Source organism: Heterocephalus glaber, unplaced genomic scaffold (genome assembly GCF_053883595.1).
Source record: "Heterocephalus glaber isolate CG9 unplaced genomic scaffold, H.glaber_assembly_v1.0 deba00001532, whole genome shotgun sequence".
Lineage (NCBI taxonomy): Eukaryota > Metazoa > Chordata > Mammalia > Rodentia > Bathyergidae > Heterocephalus > Heterocephalus glaber.
In genome coordinates this window covers 31,313,769-31,330,967 of record NW_028258330.1, presented here as the reverse complement: position 1 = coordinate 31,330,967, position 17,199 = coordinate 31,313,769, and the positions used below count along the sequence as shown (strand labels likewise).

General features: G+C 38.2%; 1 long non-coding RNA gene across 4 annotated transcripts in view; it reads left to right on the top strand.

The window, feature by feature from the left end:
- LOC110347355 (uncharacterized) overlaps positions 1-17,199 on the top strand; it is a 103,571-nt gene that overhangs the window by 17,409 nt on the left and 68,963 nt on the right. For 3 of the 4 annotated variants that reach the window (XR_015442038.1, XR_015442039.1, XR_002391934.2), the window contains exon 1: positions 8,784-16,320. The exons of the other annotated variant lie outside the window; for it this stretch is intronic. This is a non-coding gene — a long non-coding RNA (uncharacterized LOC110347355). Of the gene's footprint in view, positions 1-8,783; positions 16,321-17,199 lie in introns of those variants that run through there. 4 annotated transcript variants of the gene reach the window in all.

Genomic DNA, 17,199 nt, shown 5'->3' with positions numbered 1-17,199 from the left:
CACTTATCTGTATGTCAAGTTCTTTTCCCCTGCTTGGGAAGTTTTCTGCCATTACTTCTGTGAAGAGATTTTTTTATGTCATCTGCACTTTATCCTGTCTCTTCATTGACTCCAATCAGTCTTATGTTATTCTTCTTTGCATTGTCTAGCAGCTGCTGGATTGATTTCTCATGCTCCCTTATAATTTTGAAGCAATTTTTCTTTTCCTGGTCACTAATTGCAATCTTATCTTCTATATCTGAAATTCTATCCTCACATTGGCTCATTCTGCTCTGTAGACTTTCAGTGGAGTTTTTCATGTCCTGGTAATCTATTTGCATCTGTTTTATGGATTCCATTTGTTTCCTATGTTGTCATTCCATCATGTTTCTGAGCTCCTCTTTAGATTTATTAATCATGTCTTGCACTAGGAGCACTATTTCTCCTGTTATCTGAGAAATTATTTCTGATTTCATTTTTTCCAAATCCCCTTTTGTTGCCGGTTGAGTGGGTCCAGGTGGTTGAGTATCAGAGTGTTCCATCTCATTTCCCTTTGGGGTTGCTGTGGGTGATCTGGAAGTCTGGTTTTGAGACTTATTTACTTCTTTTCTCATTTCGACTGGGGGGGCGGGGGGGGTGCTGTTGCCACCTGCACGGATTACCTCCTCTTAGCTGGGAGAGGTGGGACAGGGGCCAGGAGCAGCGGTAGAGATGGTGGCCCAAAAGCCCTTTCCTGTGGGCTGAGAGCAGCGAGAGGGATGGTGGCCGGGAATCCCCTTCCTCTGGTCCAGGAGCAGTGTAATGGCGGCTCAGAAGCCCCCACCTCTGGGTCCGGAGTGGTGGGAGGGATGGTGGCCCAAAAGTCCTTTCCTTTGGGCTGGGAGCAGTGGGAGGGATGGTGGCCTTGAAGCCCCTTCCTCTGGACCAGGTGCAGTGGGACAGGGCCTCAGAAGCCCCTACCTGTGGGCTGGGAGCAGCGGGACTCAGTACCATCGTCTGGTGGTCCAGTGTCCTCTGCTTCTTTGTAGTGTGGAACCAGGTGGCTGTACAGAGGAGTGAGGGGGGAGGGGCTCGGTCCAGTGGATTTTTGCCGGGGCCCGGGCTGATTCGGCATGTTCTGCTGGACTCGGGACCTCAGTAGGGTGTCCGCAGACCTGCCTGTCTGCCTGGAGTTTATAACATCATTGTAATCTAGTTTGCTTATATATTATGACGTGATTAGCATATTGCTTGGCACATAGGGCTCTTTCAATGATGGGAGAGAATAAAGTATCCCAGTTTAGTCAGCTGCTGTAGGGCTATTCCATCATTGTTTGAGTTCCTGGGTTGTAAATGACAGAAACCCACTTGTACTAGGTTAAACTTCCATGATTGGAGGCTTGATTGCAAGGGCTCAGGGCTGATTATATGGAGCGCAGCCTGGCCTCTGGAAGGGACTTGGATGAGACATAGAGCATTATGGGACTTGGGGAGCACTCTCTTTCTGTACCTTATCTCTGCTTCAATGCTTATGCCTCTTCTTTTCCTCTTCCTGCAGGCCAGCATTCTCTGCTTCTCTGGCCATATGTTGAGTGATCTAAGCTTCTCAGGATTGAGACCTTCTCAAGGTCTTCCAGTGACCATTATAGAGTGTTCTGAAATTCCACATTCCAGGGAGAGATTTGATTGGCCTGGTTTGAGCAGATGTTTACTTCTGTTCCAACCAGTTATGCCTAAGAAGCGGGAGGAGTCATATAGCAAAAGTATGGCAACCCCTTGGGATCTGGGATGTAAGGGAGTGGGTAGTTTCAGCCATTGTCAACAAGTGGTGTTTATAGATCTAAGGAAAAGGTTTTTCTTTTACTATTTTATATATTAGATAACACCAGTCAGGAAAAGTTTTTATTTTATTTTATCAGGAAGAAATTATTAGAATATGTTAGAAATATGGCTTTCTAGAAGAGAGCCATAGATGAGTATGCATGTACAGGACTATTTTCTTTATGTGTATTTAGTTTGAAGAAACAGAGTTAATGAGATATAAAAGGTAGATGAATACAACTTGGTGAAAAATTGTGGTCAGTAAGGTAAACAGAGAGGTAAACAGATCTGGTAAAGACTTGGTAGAGTTTCTCTCTCTCTCTCTCTCTCTCTCTCTCTCTCTCTCTCTCTATATATATATATATAGAGAGAGAGAGAGAGAGAGAGAGGCTGAAGTTGGACTTGGAAACAGTTTACTCAGAGGCCAAGAATTTAGATCATGGAGAGAAAGGTTTTAAGCTATGGTTTACTAGGAACAATTGAGCCTGTATCTTGGACTTTGTTTATATATGTCACTCATTCATTCATGGATTCATTTACTCATCACTTATTTTTACTGCTGTTAAAATTACCTATGTTTTGCTGTATTACTGGAGATCCAATAATGAACTAACTTACTTTCACAGGTCATAATTGTTTTCTCCTGTTGGTGTGGCTTTACAAGAAAAAATAAGCCAAGTGCTCTTGGGGCCCTGTATTGTCCCATTTTTCCTAGAAGAAAGTACCATATTAGGAAAAGATACTGGCCCTGAAGAATGTAGAGATCATTTCCTTGGTGATTTTGGAGAACTAGCATGGGTTCCAATCAATTGTGGCATATGTTTGCTTTGATTCAGCTCCCCAGTTTGCTTTGTATCTGTGAAAGAGTTATAGTCATTTAGAAAAGGCAGAGAAAGAAGTTAGAGGGTCAATAGTATTTAAGCACCTTTATTTATTGGACCTAATTAATTAAGACAGCATTCTGGGGCCAAGAATGGACTAAATCGCTTCTCTTAAAGTATTCCATTTGTCTGTGCTATCCATCACAATAGTTGATGAATTTGTCAGATTTTTTTTCTGTATATCCTTGTATTGGTACATTTTAGGTCTACAATATAAAGACATTCATCATTGGAAATTTGCACCTTTACATACTGTCTTGGGTCTTATTTTTTCCCCCTTTCCCTCCCCTCCCTTCAACCCCTCCATCCCTCCCTATTTACAAAGACTTTGTTTCTTTTTTAAAATTTTCTCATATTAATTCTATTCCCTTCTTTCCTTTCCCCTACCCCTCCCACTTCCCTTTCCCCTTTGTCCCTTTTCTTCCTATTTCACATTATCTATTATACCTTTTAGTCCTTATTTACACTTGCAGTTTCTCACTAGAAAATTTGTCAGATTTTTGATAGTTATGATTGAATATGCTTGTCCTTTAGCCAAGTTGGTATTTGTTTTCTTTGGTTAATATATTTATATCATCAGCACAGGTAAGTGGCTGCAGGTAATCTCTCTTTTGGGAGTTTAATTCAATCAGCCGATTTTTTCATTCAAAGACTCCAGATTATATTCACCAAGTGTCTTCTAAATACCAAGCTTCATTCTATGGGCAGGGAATAACATGGTGATCAAGACCAGCAAAGCCCTATCTTCAGGGAACTTACATTCTAGTTGAGAAGCTAACATTTTTGTGACTTCGGGAGTAACTAGGGACTTGGAACAAAACATAATGCATAGAAGTTGTTTACTCAATAGACCTATGTGGAATTCATTGAATGAATGAATGAATGAACTAACTGATAAAATTGGATAATCAAAATTCTGTTAGTTGACTCAGATTTGTGCCCTGTTAGGTTATCCTCATTCTTGATCTTTGGAACTACCCATTTAAACTACCTTGTTAGCAGGTAAGTGTACGGATACATGCACATTATTTGTAGCAGTTAAGGAACAATGTTTTTCCTTCCCTCATAGACATCTCATATCCAGGATTAATTTGCTGTTGATTGGGCCACATGAGCCAGAAGCAACTGTGTAGGTTCAGGTAGCCTGATATTTATAGCAGTTACCAGGAGTGCAACTGAAATAAAGAAGACTTTGGAAATGTGGGGGCATTGTGACCACATCTATCTCTTTCTTCAAGGGAATCCCTCATTTCTGAATGATCACTTGGTTTTCACTTGCCTTGTCAATATATAGACAATTTATCTCTGAAGCATAATCAGCCCAGGTGAACATATATATAGGAAATTACTGAGGAAGAATGCTTTTAGCAGGGAGGAAAAATGAACCACTGTATGGTGAATGTGTACCATGTGACAGTCACTTCTGTGCTGTCAGCCAACAGTGTGTCTGTGGAGCAGAGCATTATAGGTTTTCAAAGAAATCAGCTAGATAAATTCCAATTTAAAATGAAATCTGGCTAGCTATGGCTGCTCAGACACAGTCTTTCTTGATGTCCAATTAACCTCTCTAATGAAGACACAGAAACACCATCATAAAAGTGAAGATATTATTTCCCTCTCCCTCTCTTTGCATTGGATTTGTGGCATAGCATCTGCAGCAATTAAAGTATTGGATGGCCATCTTTCAAGTTTAGCAAGTTTTGCTAGGAAATGTTGCATAGAAGAGGAGGAAGACAAGGATAGACTGACTAGAAGACCCTGCTGGAGGCTGAAGATTCTCATGTGTTCTGTTGATTTTGAATGTTAAAGAATCAGGCTGTAAAAGTTGGAAAAGATTCCTCATTAGAGCATGTCTCTATTAGATAAATGGTTGAAAAAATAAAAAAAGAATAGCAGATTGTAAAATAAACTCTTTCCCCAAACACACAAGTAAACAAATACCAACTTTTATATGTAGATATAGAGACAAAGGAGTAAAACAATTTTTCCTTAAAGAAAATTCCAGGCCTACATTTTTTCATTGGTGACTCTCTTAATATTTAAGGAAAGAATAAAGCTGATATTTCACAAACTCTTTCAGAACTTAGAGGATGAGGAAACACCTTGCAGCTTGTTTTATTCAACTTACTTATAAAACCATAATAGTAATATCTGGCAGACATTCTCTCCCTCCTCTGAAATAAAAGAAAGAATTAGTGGTGAAAAACCATGCATGAACATAGGTTCAAAAATATTTAACACAATATTAGCAAATCAAATTCAGTAATATCTAAAAAGGGTAGTAGATCCTTCATGACTGAGAGTGGTATATCCCAGAAAAGCAAAGTACGTTTAATATTTGAAAATCTAACAGTGTAATCTATCACAATAATGGAACAAAGAAGAGAAATGTATCAAGGAGAAAAGACAATTTACAAAAATTAACCATCCATGGTAAAGACCCTATAATCTAGAAATAAAAGGAAAATTTCTCAATCTGGAAAAAGCTATTGATTAAAAAGCTAGAGTAGATATGGTACTTACTGGTGGAAATATCAAACATGTTTTCACTAAGAGTGGGAGGAAGGCAGAGATGCCCTCTCTCATCATTCTTATTCAACACTGTACTGAGTTTGTAGCCATTACCAAAAGACAAAACCCCCAAAATTAAAAATTGAAAAAAATACAAACAGAAAAGGAAGAGATAAAATACATACAAAATCTGTACATTGAAAACTATAAAACAGTGCTGAGAGTAATTAAAGAAGATAAAAATCAATGTGTATTTATGGACAGAAAGACATAATGTGGTTAGGATGTTAATTCTCCCCAAAGTGACCAATAGATTTCTCACAATCACAATAGCAATTCCAAGAGAAATTTCAGGAAGAAGAATGAGGGAATTTTCTGGAATGATGCAAAGTTTATGTCTTGATGGAGATTGGAGAGCATAGGTGTATGTTTTTGTCAAAACTCAGCAAATGTATATTTAAGAATTGTGCCTTTTATTAAATGTAAATTTTATTACTAAAGAAAAAAAGGAAATGTTGAACTCTACTTAATGATATGCACTCTGAAATATTTAGGGGAATGTGTACTGATAGGTGTATAAAATTTAATTTAAAGTGCATTGAAAAAATAAAAAAGGATGGATAGGTGGATATATGAACAAGTATTCAATAAAACATATACAGGAAATGTGAATATTAAAATCTGTACAAATACTCACTATAAATTCTTTTCATTTTTTTTTTTGGTACCGGGGATCGAACTCGGGTCCTTGCACTTGTGAGGCAGGCAGCAAAACCACTGAGCTAAATCCTTGGCCCTCTTTTGATTTTTAATACCTGAATGTTTTTATTGTAAAATGTTGGAATGAAATAAAATTAGATCTGCAAACTTTAACTGATAAGTATTTAAGAAATACATGGTAACTATAGGCAGCTATATTCCTAGTTGCTAAGATTGTATTTTGCAAAGATATTAGTCATTCCACATTAATTCATACATTTACCACAGTCTGGAATTTTGATTTTCAAAGTGATTCTAAATTTTGTTAGGTAAAACAAGCACCACCCCCAACAGAAATAAGAATGTCATAATAATGTATTTGACATGTAAATTAGGTAAAACAATAATCACATAACAATTAATAATATCATGGAATAGAAGGGAGAGTCTTGAATTGTATGATATATTATGAGGTTAATGGAATGTTAATTACTGGGAAGGTGCTGGATTGTTTTTTTTTTTTTTTTTTTTGTACTGGGGATAGAACTTGGGAACTTGTGCTTGTGAGGCAGGCACCAGAACCACTGAGCTAAATCCCCAGCCCAAGGTGCTGGATTTTAAATGTTGGAATGAAATCAAATTAGAACTTTACCTCCCACTATCTCCCAAACTGAATTATAAATGGATTAAAGAGTTATTTTTTAAAAATACAAGTTGTTCTTGTGTTGGGAATTTATATTATACACAAATTTTACTTAACACAGCATTGTGAAAAGTTAAGATTCCCTGTGTTAAAACTAGAATATCATATAATAAATATTTAACTGTGTTTTCAGATATCAAAGACATCCTAAGCCTAAAAACAATAGGAGGAACTTACACAATAAATACAACATCTTTGACACTGAGAAAAGAGAATTTTTATGTTTTCAAAATGTTACCAGCAACAGTAAAATAAAAATGTCAATATTGGAAAAATATTTACTATAAATATGGCAGAAAAGCTACTGGCCTTAATAGACACAGCAAATTTAAAAAGCAGCAGCAGCAGCAACAACAACAAAAACTAAAGGAGAAATGGTCAAAAGACATGCCCATACAATTTGCTGAAGCATCAAGACAATAACTTTATAAAAATCTCCCACTGTTATTGAAATATTTACATTATAATGACACAATTTTATTTTGCATTCAAAAGATTAAAAAAACCCAAAACTTCTTTAAGATTGTTTTGTTAAACTTGAGTTTTCTTTGTTTTGCTGTTAAGGTCAACACTATGGTGAGTGTCTGACAATCTCTGTCTTTGATAGTCTGATTATCTCCTCAAAATAGTTATGCACTTTGATGATGTTGATGGTGCTTCATTCTATTAATATTATTTTAAGTTGTTTTATAGGTATGTAGGAGCTTATTGTATGAATTATCTTTAAGATATTTGAAATGGGGTGCCTAATACATTAAAAGATTTCTGTATGCAAAAGACTGAGAAAATGCACAAAAATATAAATAGGAGTTATCACTGGATAATGTAATCAGATTGGACAATTTCTCTCTTCTTTCTTACAGGTTTTCTTAATTTTCAAAAATAGAAGAAGCATAATTTTTTTTTTTTGGTACCAGGCATTGAACTCGGGACCTTGCGCAGCAGGCAGCGGAATCACTGAGCTACGTCCCCGGCCTGAAGAAGCATAACTTAAAAAACAAAAAAGGGCCAGGGATGTAGCTCAGTGGTACAGTGCCTGCCTGGCAAGCACAAGACCCTGAATTCGATTCCTGGTACCAAAAAAACCAAACAAACCAAAAAAACCCCCAAAACAACCATCCATCCATCCAAACAAATAAACAAAAAACCCCAAACCAAAACCTCTCAGATTACTACTGGCTTTTATTTTTGCATCCAGTATAGTGTACTATAGAACATAGTACTATAATACATAGTAGGTATTCAGCATTGCAAATAGCTTCAATAAGATATAATTCACATTCCATGAAACTCATCCACTCAACAAATGTGATCCTTGGCTTTGCATGGCTAGATGTACAACTGTTTTGACTTTTTGGTGGTGTGAAAGTGGTACACACTGACAACTGCATGTTGAATAGTGATTTTTTCCCAGACAAGTGATAAGTAGTAAAATACTTCCTTGTGATACTGGGCATTGACAGCAAGCCACAGCTTTCAGATAGTCCTGAAACTCTGCAGTGTACTATGATGTTCAGTAGGTAGGCAGTGTTCAATGCATTTTTGCATCACAATATTTTCAATCAGTGATGGATTTATGGAGATGTAATCTAATTGTAAGTTGAGAAGCATCTGCACACAATTCAATGGTTTTTAGGATATTCACAGATACATTCAGGGAGCCTTATAAAGTTTAGAACATTTTCATTATCCCAAAAAGTAATGCGGCACTCTTTAGCTATCACCTTCCTATCTCCTCATTTGCCCCATTCCTAAGCAAATGTTGTACTAATCTACTTTCTATTTCTAGAGATTTGCCTATTCTGGTCATAACATATAAACAGAATTATATAATATGTGCTATTTGTGACTGACTTCTTTCATATACAAAAATGTTTCCAACATTCATTCATGTTGTAGCAGTATCATTTCATTTATTTTCTTGTTGATGATTAATATTCCATTGTGTGTGTGTGTGTATATATATATGTGTATATATATATATATACATATATATATACATATATATATAGTTTATCATGAACTTGTGGAGATTTGAGCTGTTTCTGCTTTTGACTATTATAAATACTTTTGCTATGAATATTTGTTTGAAAGTGTTTTGCAAGACGCAGAGTCCCCTTTAAGCCATATATATATATATGTATATATATATATATATACACACATATATATATATATACGAGTGTATATATATATATATATATTTTTTTTTTTTTTGGTACTGGGGATTGAGCTCGGGTCCTTCCTCTTTCGAGGCAGGCGATGGAACCACTGAGCTAAATCCCTGGCCCGAATAGTCTTATTTTTGTTTTTTTGGTACCGGGGATTGAACTTGGAAACTTGAGCTTTTGAGGCAGGTGGCAGAATTAAGCCACATTTTTACTTAATGTAGTTTCAGTTACCAGGTGTCAAGCATGGTCCAAAATATTTGATAATTCCAGAAGCAAATGATTCATAAGTCTTAAATAACTTTTATAATATTATGTTACCACAATTATTCTATTATATTATTAGTTGTCTTAGTTATTTTTCTCTCTTGGCTGAGACAAAATACCTGACACCTAAAGTTAAAAGGGAAAGATTTATTTAGCTCACAGTTTGTAGAGGGTTCAGTCCATAGTCAGGGTGGCTTGGTAGAGGGGCATCACAGAGGAGAAACAGTTCATGGTGCCCACAAGGTAGCAAAAGCAACAAGGGGAGCAACAAGAGATCTTAACAGTGTCTTTTTTGCCCCTTTTATTCTCTATCTAGTCTCCCGGGATGAGGGCGCGGTCAAACTAATCAGTGAACTGATTTAGTAATCACTGGCCCTTAATGTCAGCATCACACACTCAAGATTCAGCCACCTCTGAAAAAAAAAGCCCCACCTCAGTCTCAGGCTTTGGGGGGACATCTAAACACAAGCTATAACATTAGTTATCATTGTTAACATCTTACTGTACCTAATTTATGAATTTTATAGATACATGTAGGTAGGGTAGAGTTGGTATTATCTGTGGTTTCAGGCATCCTCAGAATATCTAGGAACATGTGCCCTACTGATAACAGGGGACCAATACATTCCTTTCTCTTTGAGTAGAGGGGCTGGGTCATATATATGGTAACTTTGTGTTTAAGTTTTGAGGAAATTTCAGGCTGTTTTTAAAAATGGTCATACCATTTTACCTTTCTACCAGAAATCTACGAAGTGTGATCAAAAGACAGATAAATGTGTAAATTAAAAATATTATAGTAAAAGACACATTGCCACCTCGAAATGCTTCCCCTTGCTTTGAACACACGCATTTCATCATTCTTGTCACTTTCTGAAGCAGTTCTGGAAGTCCTCTTTCATGAGTGTCTTTTTATGACTACCTCAATGTCCTGAGTCTATTTAAAAGGTGGCAATTTCTGACAAATAAAAACAGTATGGTGTGTCCTCATCCACCTTAATCACCTGATCCGGTACCATGCAACTTCTGGCTCTTCTCAAAGTCAAAATGACTAGGAAAGGTAAGGGTTTTGAATTGTTGCAAATTATTGAGGCAGCCATGACAATGCAACTAAAGACACTTGGGAAAGACTTCCAACTGCATCAGAAAGAGGCAAGTATGATAAGTGTGTTAGAAGTGAGTGGAAGTATTTTGAGGGTGATTATGGCAATGTGTCTTTTACTGTACATTAAAAAATTAAATATTCTCCTTAGGTTTTTATCACACCTGTATGAAGGTTTTAATGTCTCCACAGCTCCAACAGTGAGGTTTTGTTGTTTCCTGATGTTTATTGATATTGAGACTGCCTTTGTGGGTAAGTGGTATCTAAGTGTGGTTTTGATTTTCATTTCTCTGATGACTCATGATATTGAAGGTTCCTTGATGCATTTATTGGTCATTTGTATATCTTCTTTGTAGAAAGGCTTATTCAGATCCTTTTCTGATTTTTAATTGGATAATAAGTCAATATTGTTAAGGCTGTGAGAGTTTTTTTACATGCTCTAGTTCAAGTCCCTTATCAGATATATAACTTGCAAATATTTTCTCCCATTCTGTGTTTGTTTTTTCACTTTCTTGATAGTGTCCTTTGAACGACAAAAGTTTCTAATTTTTATGGCATCAGTTTATTTTCTTGTTTGTTGCTTGTGCTTCGGAGGTTAATTTTAACATGCCATTACAAAATACAAGGTAATCAAGATTTGTGTCTACTTTAAAAATAGTTTTAGCCTTTATGTTTAGGCTTTTAATCTCTTTGGAGTTAATTTTTGCACATTGTATGAAGAGTCCATCTACATCCTTTTGCATGTGGCTGGGCAGTTGCCCCAACATCATTGTCGGAGGATGGTTTTCCTGTTCGGACAGCCTTGGCACCTTTGCCAACAATCAGCTGACCACAGTCACCTGGGTTCGTTTCTCTACACTTAATTCTATTCTGTTGGTCTAAAGCATGTATTCTTGTGACAGCACCACGCTGCCTTGACTACTGTTGCTTTGTAGTTAGGTTTTTTTTGGTGTTTTTTTTTTGTGGTACCCAGGATTGAACTCAGGACCTTGTGCTTGCGAGGCAGGTGCAGCACCACTGAGCTAAATCCTCGGCTCTGTAGTTAGTTTTAAAAAATGATCTTAATTGGTTTTAGCTTATTTTATGTAAGTCCTCCAACTTAGTTTTCTTCAAGACTAATTTTGTAGTTTTGATGCCATGACATGCATCTTACAATTAGGCTTTCAGTTTTTACAGAGAAATCTGGGGTTCTGAGAGGGATTGCCTTGGATTTGGTAATATTGCCATCTTAACAATATTAAGTCTCCCAGTACATGAACATGGATTGTTTTTCCAATCTTATATGTCTTTTATTTATTCTAACAATATTTTGTGGTTTTCAGAATAAAAGTTTTACATTTTTTCATTCAATTTATTCCTAAATGTTTAATTATGTTTGTTGCTTTTATAAATTGAATTGTTTTCTTAATTTCATTTTGGATTCTTCATTGGAAGTGTATAGAAATAGAATTGTTTTCTGTGTATTGATTTTGTATCCGGCAACCTAGCTAAGTAATTAACTTGCTAACCATAGCTTAAACCAAATGAGTGTATTGGCTGAGGCGATAACATTAATTATTAGTTCTAATTTATTTTTAGGGTATTCTTTAGTATTTTCTATGTATAAGATTATGTAATCTAAAAATAGTGATAGTTTTACTTTTTGTCTTTTCAATACAAATATCTTTATTATTTTTCTTTTCTAATTGCCTTGGCTGGACTCTAGTACGATATTGAATAGAAGTGGTGAAGGTAGACATCCTTGTTTTGTTTAGGCCTTAGGAAGAAGGCATCCAGTCTTCTCCATCAAGTATGACATTACCTATGTGGTTTTTATAGATGGCCCTTATTTAACAGAAAAGTTCCCTGCTCTGCCTCATGTGTTGAGTGCTTTTTTGTTTGTTTGTTTTTGTTGTCATGAAAGGGTGTTGAATTTTGCCAAATATTTTTTCCTGCATCTATTGAGATGATCATGTGGTTTATTTTATTGTGTTTGTTTTTTATTCCATGGATTATTACATTAATTGATTTTCAGATGTTATCAGTACATTTTTGTTGAATGCGTCCTGTGCTAATAGTATGTTTGGAAATAAAATTGAACTTGTATTGTGTTCTGGAGGTATCAGCTGCCTATGGCTGTCTTTGGAGGGGGACTCCTCTACTCTGGCTTCAGCTTGCTCTTCTCGGGCTCTCTTTTCAGTGCCAGCATAGTTACTTACACCAGTCAAGTCCAAACTTACACTACAGCCAGGTAGACGTGTTTCAGGTTAATTAGGGGCCTCAGTCAATTTAGTTCATGGGCTGTAATTACAAGCACCTAAGACCTGCAATTTCTGTTTTAATTAAAATAAACAATGTGGAGGGCCTGACATCACACCAGGGCAACTGGTGTGGAAGGAATAGGTAATTACACCAAAGGAGAGCCTTTTGCTGTGAGGCAGTCTATTGGGATCCACAGAGGAACACTGGGCCTGGCTATCCTGGTGAATACTAATTACCCACTGCCAACCACAGCCTCAACCAGACAGGTGGGTTGGTCACGGTGATGACATTAGAACACATTTCTTTCAAGCTGGAACTGAGCTGTGACCTTTGAAGCATATGAAGATTTGTGTATATTTACATATATGATGGCTCTTTAAATATATTTAATTATGACATGCTTCCATGCATGGATTCAATGGGACAAAGCATTCTTGTTTTAACTGGTAGATTTTAGGATCCTTTTGGGGAGGGAATTACCCTTGTTTATAATAATAATAATTCATTTAGAAAGAGTAAGACATATATTCACTGTTTAGCCCTATAAATTAAAAGAATATGGGGATGGGGGTATAACAGGGAATAGAAAATGGTACAGGAAGTGGAGGGAAGCAGGATACATTGTGGGAGAGTGAAGTCTTTGAAGATTACCACCAACAGATGATTGGTAGTCAGGGTGGCTCAGGGATGCATAAAAACAAGGTATTTAGTACTTATTTTAAAATTCTTTGATTTTTGTGATATCAACACCTTCAGGAACTGCAAACCTTCATTAAAGTCATCAACACACATGTTTTGTATGATTATTTTTTTAAAATGGAAATCAAGGAAGGATTGAATTCCATGTTTGAGTAGGTATGTAGGAGGTTATACATAAGTGAGAAAGTGGATACAGAACAGGGAGCCAAACAGTGTAAGTCTCTGAGAATTTTTAGAAATCTTGAGCAGGAAGTGTACTTGGCACAGGCTCTGAAAGCTAGTCCACATTTGTTTTGGAAAATAAACTTCATCATGGCATTCTGCCATTTGAATGTCTCTCCATTGCTACTAGGAGAAAGTATGCAGATATTTAGATGGTTATGATTAGCTGAAAAATTACCTCCAAAGATCTCTGGTCCTAATCCCTGAAACCGATAAATATTGCTTTTGTTTTTTCTTTTGAAAGAAGAGTCTTTGCAGATGTGATTAAGTTAAGGAGTTTGAGAAGGGGAGATTATCCTGGATTATCTGGGTGGGCCCTGGATACAGGCACATGTTCTTTAGAGAAAGGGGCAAGATGAAGTTTTACCACACACAGAGAGCAGAACACAGACAAAGGGGAGGAACAGTGTACCAGGAGGCAGAGATTAGAGTGATGTGACCAAAATCCAGGGAAGCTGTAGACCCTCGAAGTTGGAAGAGGCAAAGAATGGATTTTCCTCTAGAGTCACTGAAAGGAGCACTGGCCTATGCAGTCCTCTCCAGCCCTGCGGTCTGCTGTTTAATGACCTCCATCTCCCATCTGTACACCTGTATATGCTGCTTTTCCCACCTGGAACACTCTCCTAGTCTCTGCCAACCCTGAGAGATGTGCCGAGCTAGACTAGCTTACAAACAAGGGACCAGTGCTGTCTCTGGTGCCATCTCAGGCTGAGACACAGTCCTTGCACTCATTCTTGCTGGCCAAGGCTCCAGGTTACAGCAGGTCATCTTACCTATGACTGCACCAGGTGTCCTCAAACTGAAAGTTTCTTAGACACAGTGAAATAAACACAAGGTTTGGTGTAGAAAGCTGGATGAGGATCTTGTTTTTGCTGCTTACATGCTCTGTGATCTTGTGTAAATTACTTAAATTTCTGAGCTTCAGTTCTCACATCTATAAAAAGGGGCTTATAAAAGTGACTTTTAAGTGTTGCTAATGTTTTTGACATAGATCTCTGGAGCATTCCCTCAATGTGGAAAGCCAAAGTCCTCACTTTTGTGTCAAATACATTTACTTAGCATATTGAGATAGCACATGAGAGTGCTTGTGTACCCTGCCCCCACCACGTTGTCTGAGGTTCCCTTTTCTAAGGGTGCTTTGTCTGGCTGTTTACCCAGCTAGAGGGAAATCTCTAAGGGGACAGTTTGAGGCCAAGAGGAGGCCAGTGGGCAAGGCAAGGGGCTGAGCATGTATTAAGTCTTGAAACTGGGCTGAGCTTCCAGTCATGCCATAGCCAGAACTCCACAGCTGGCCGAGAGCTGGCAGCTTTGGGGAAAGTAAGATTTACAAATATGGTGGGCAGATGGGTGCAATGAGTGAGCACTGGAAACTTTTCCTGGACCCACTGAACCTACCTGAGGCTCTCAAGAGAGAGGACAGACATGAGCTCTGCTGTGCCTGTTCATGTGCAAATGCACATGCACATACACACATGCACAAACACACACACAAGCCTCTCTGGGGAGCTCCTCCATTCACAGACACATACAGGCACACAAATATTTGTAGGCACACTTACACTTTATATTTCTATTGCATTCATTTTTGTTATTTCAGAGCCACATTTCACCTTCTTTCCCCAGTTGGATGTTTGGAAAAAAATCAGAGAGGAAACTGAGGCTCACAGGTGTGCAGCTCCTTTATCAAGGTTGTGCAGTTCCTTTATCAAATTCATGCAGCTTTCATACAGCAGAATTTAATCTGAAGCCCAAGATTCACAAATGTTGCTGTCTAATTAGGCTGCCCTTCTACACACACACACACACACACACACACACACACACACACACACAGAGCTTTGCTCATTTGTACAACAAAAGCATCATGGTGGGACAGTTATAAGCATGGACTCCAGTCAATGCTTATCTTTGCCACATTTTAATTATGTGATCTTGAGCAGCCACTTCTCCTTTCTGTGTCTCAGTTTCCTCATCTGTAATATGGAGATGATAAGAGAGCCCTGTGTCATAGGGTTGTAGAGAACATTAAAGGAGATGATGAATTAAGGTTCATGGCACCCTGCCCATCACACAGTAAACGCCCAATAAATATTATCTTTGCTCAGTCACAAACATTTTTGTAGGCATTGGGGATGCTCACCCAGTCAAGTCCCATGTGCTGGGAGAGGTGAGATAATGTTTCAAATGTGGCTTAAAAGGAAAGACAATAAACTTCTTAGAGCCCCTAGATCTGGTAGAGAGACTAAGAAAAGCCTGGAATAGAGTCCCACTGTGGTGCTGACTTGTCCTCCAGGGCCTGCTGTAAGGGGACCCTTTTCTACCCACTGCCCAGCCTGTGGTTCTGTGCCTACTCACTTCAGGTTCTGTATCCGGGCAGGCCTGGGGAGATGAGCCCCACAGCACAGGGCAGCTCCCTAGCCAGTGCAAGGGACAGGAGGACCAGTCAGCCAGTCCTTGATCATCTCATTCCAGGGATCTGCACAAGCTGGTACAAGCTCACAGAGGGCAGGAGATAGCAGGGCCCCAGACGCTTCTGCGGTTTGTTTGGGCAGAAATCTCCCTGCCTGGGCTGGGCTGTCTGTTCCCTGAGGCTGCTTTGGGATCTGAGAAACCAGGATCTGCCACTCTGGACATCCTGTCCCCTTCTTCTGTCCTGCACTCCTACCTCCAAATTCAAACCCCAGAAAAAGGATTATCAGTAGTTTGAATCCCTACACTCCTGGTGGAAGGGAGGTTTCTGATAATCCTACCTCATTGTGATGTCATGAGGATTCAGTGAGATAATGCATGAAACACACCAACAATATGGCAGCAATTATTGCCATTATTACTGTTGTCATCATCATCATTATAGGATCCTGAAGGTACTCTGGCCTGGGGTTATAACCAGTTACTAGTCATGTGACATCAGGCAACTAACATCTCTATGCCTCAGTTTCCTGAAATGCACACTGCTTGCTCTTTTTGAAGCCTCCTCCCTCTAGCCTCATTCAAAGTCTCCAAAACTCTTGCTGGATAATTCTAATGGCCACCATTTCTGCGGAAAGCTGGGTAAGTGACTTAATGTCTTTGAACTTCAGTTTCCTGATCAAATGAATGGGGCAAATACAAGAATCCATTCACAGTGCAATTAAAAAGATAAAAAGATAAAAGGTGGCAAGTGCCTTGCTTAGTGCCTGGCCCATGTCTGCAAGTGGTTTCAAGGTTGTTCATGACAAGGAGGCTGGAAGGGAGAGTTAAAGTCGAAACACTGAGATTTCTTGTTTTCACTCTTGGTCCTACCACATCTCAGACCACAAGGCTCAGCCCTTGAGAACATGTCCTGGTTTTCCTTGAATTTCTGGTGGTTTTCCTGTCTCTCTTATTCATCAATTTTCCTTAAGTAGTCGTCTTTTAAAGTCTGTTATTTTTCAGAATTCCATGCTTTGTTTCCTCCTTTTACTAAATAGTTTCTTCGACTTGCAAAATTCACCTCTCTGTCCTGGTCCATCTCAAATCATCATCTGCTATCCTGAGATTTCTCTTAAACTTAAAAAAAATTATATTGTGAAATAGGAAGCAAAGGTTCAAAGGGGAAGGGGAAGTAGGAGAGGGTGGGGAAAGTAAAGAAGGGAAAGAAAAAAATATGAGAAAATAAGAAAAAAGGGAAACAAAGCTTTCCTCTTGAACTTTGAATCTAAATATTCAACTGTCTGCTAAAAATTTGTACTTGGATGTATCAGAGGAAACTTGAACTCAACATTCCTAATCCTGACTAGTCATCTTCTCAAATCTGTCTTCTGTCTTCTGTATCTTAGCAATTCTAGCACCATCCACAAAGTTGACTTAGAAATCTGTGTAACATCTTAACGTTTCTTCCTCTCTCATGTCCCTCCCTCCCTCCCTCCTATCCTACCTTCCTTTCTTCCTTCTACTCAACAAGTCTTTCAA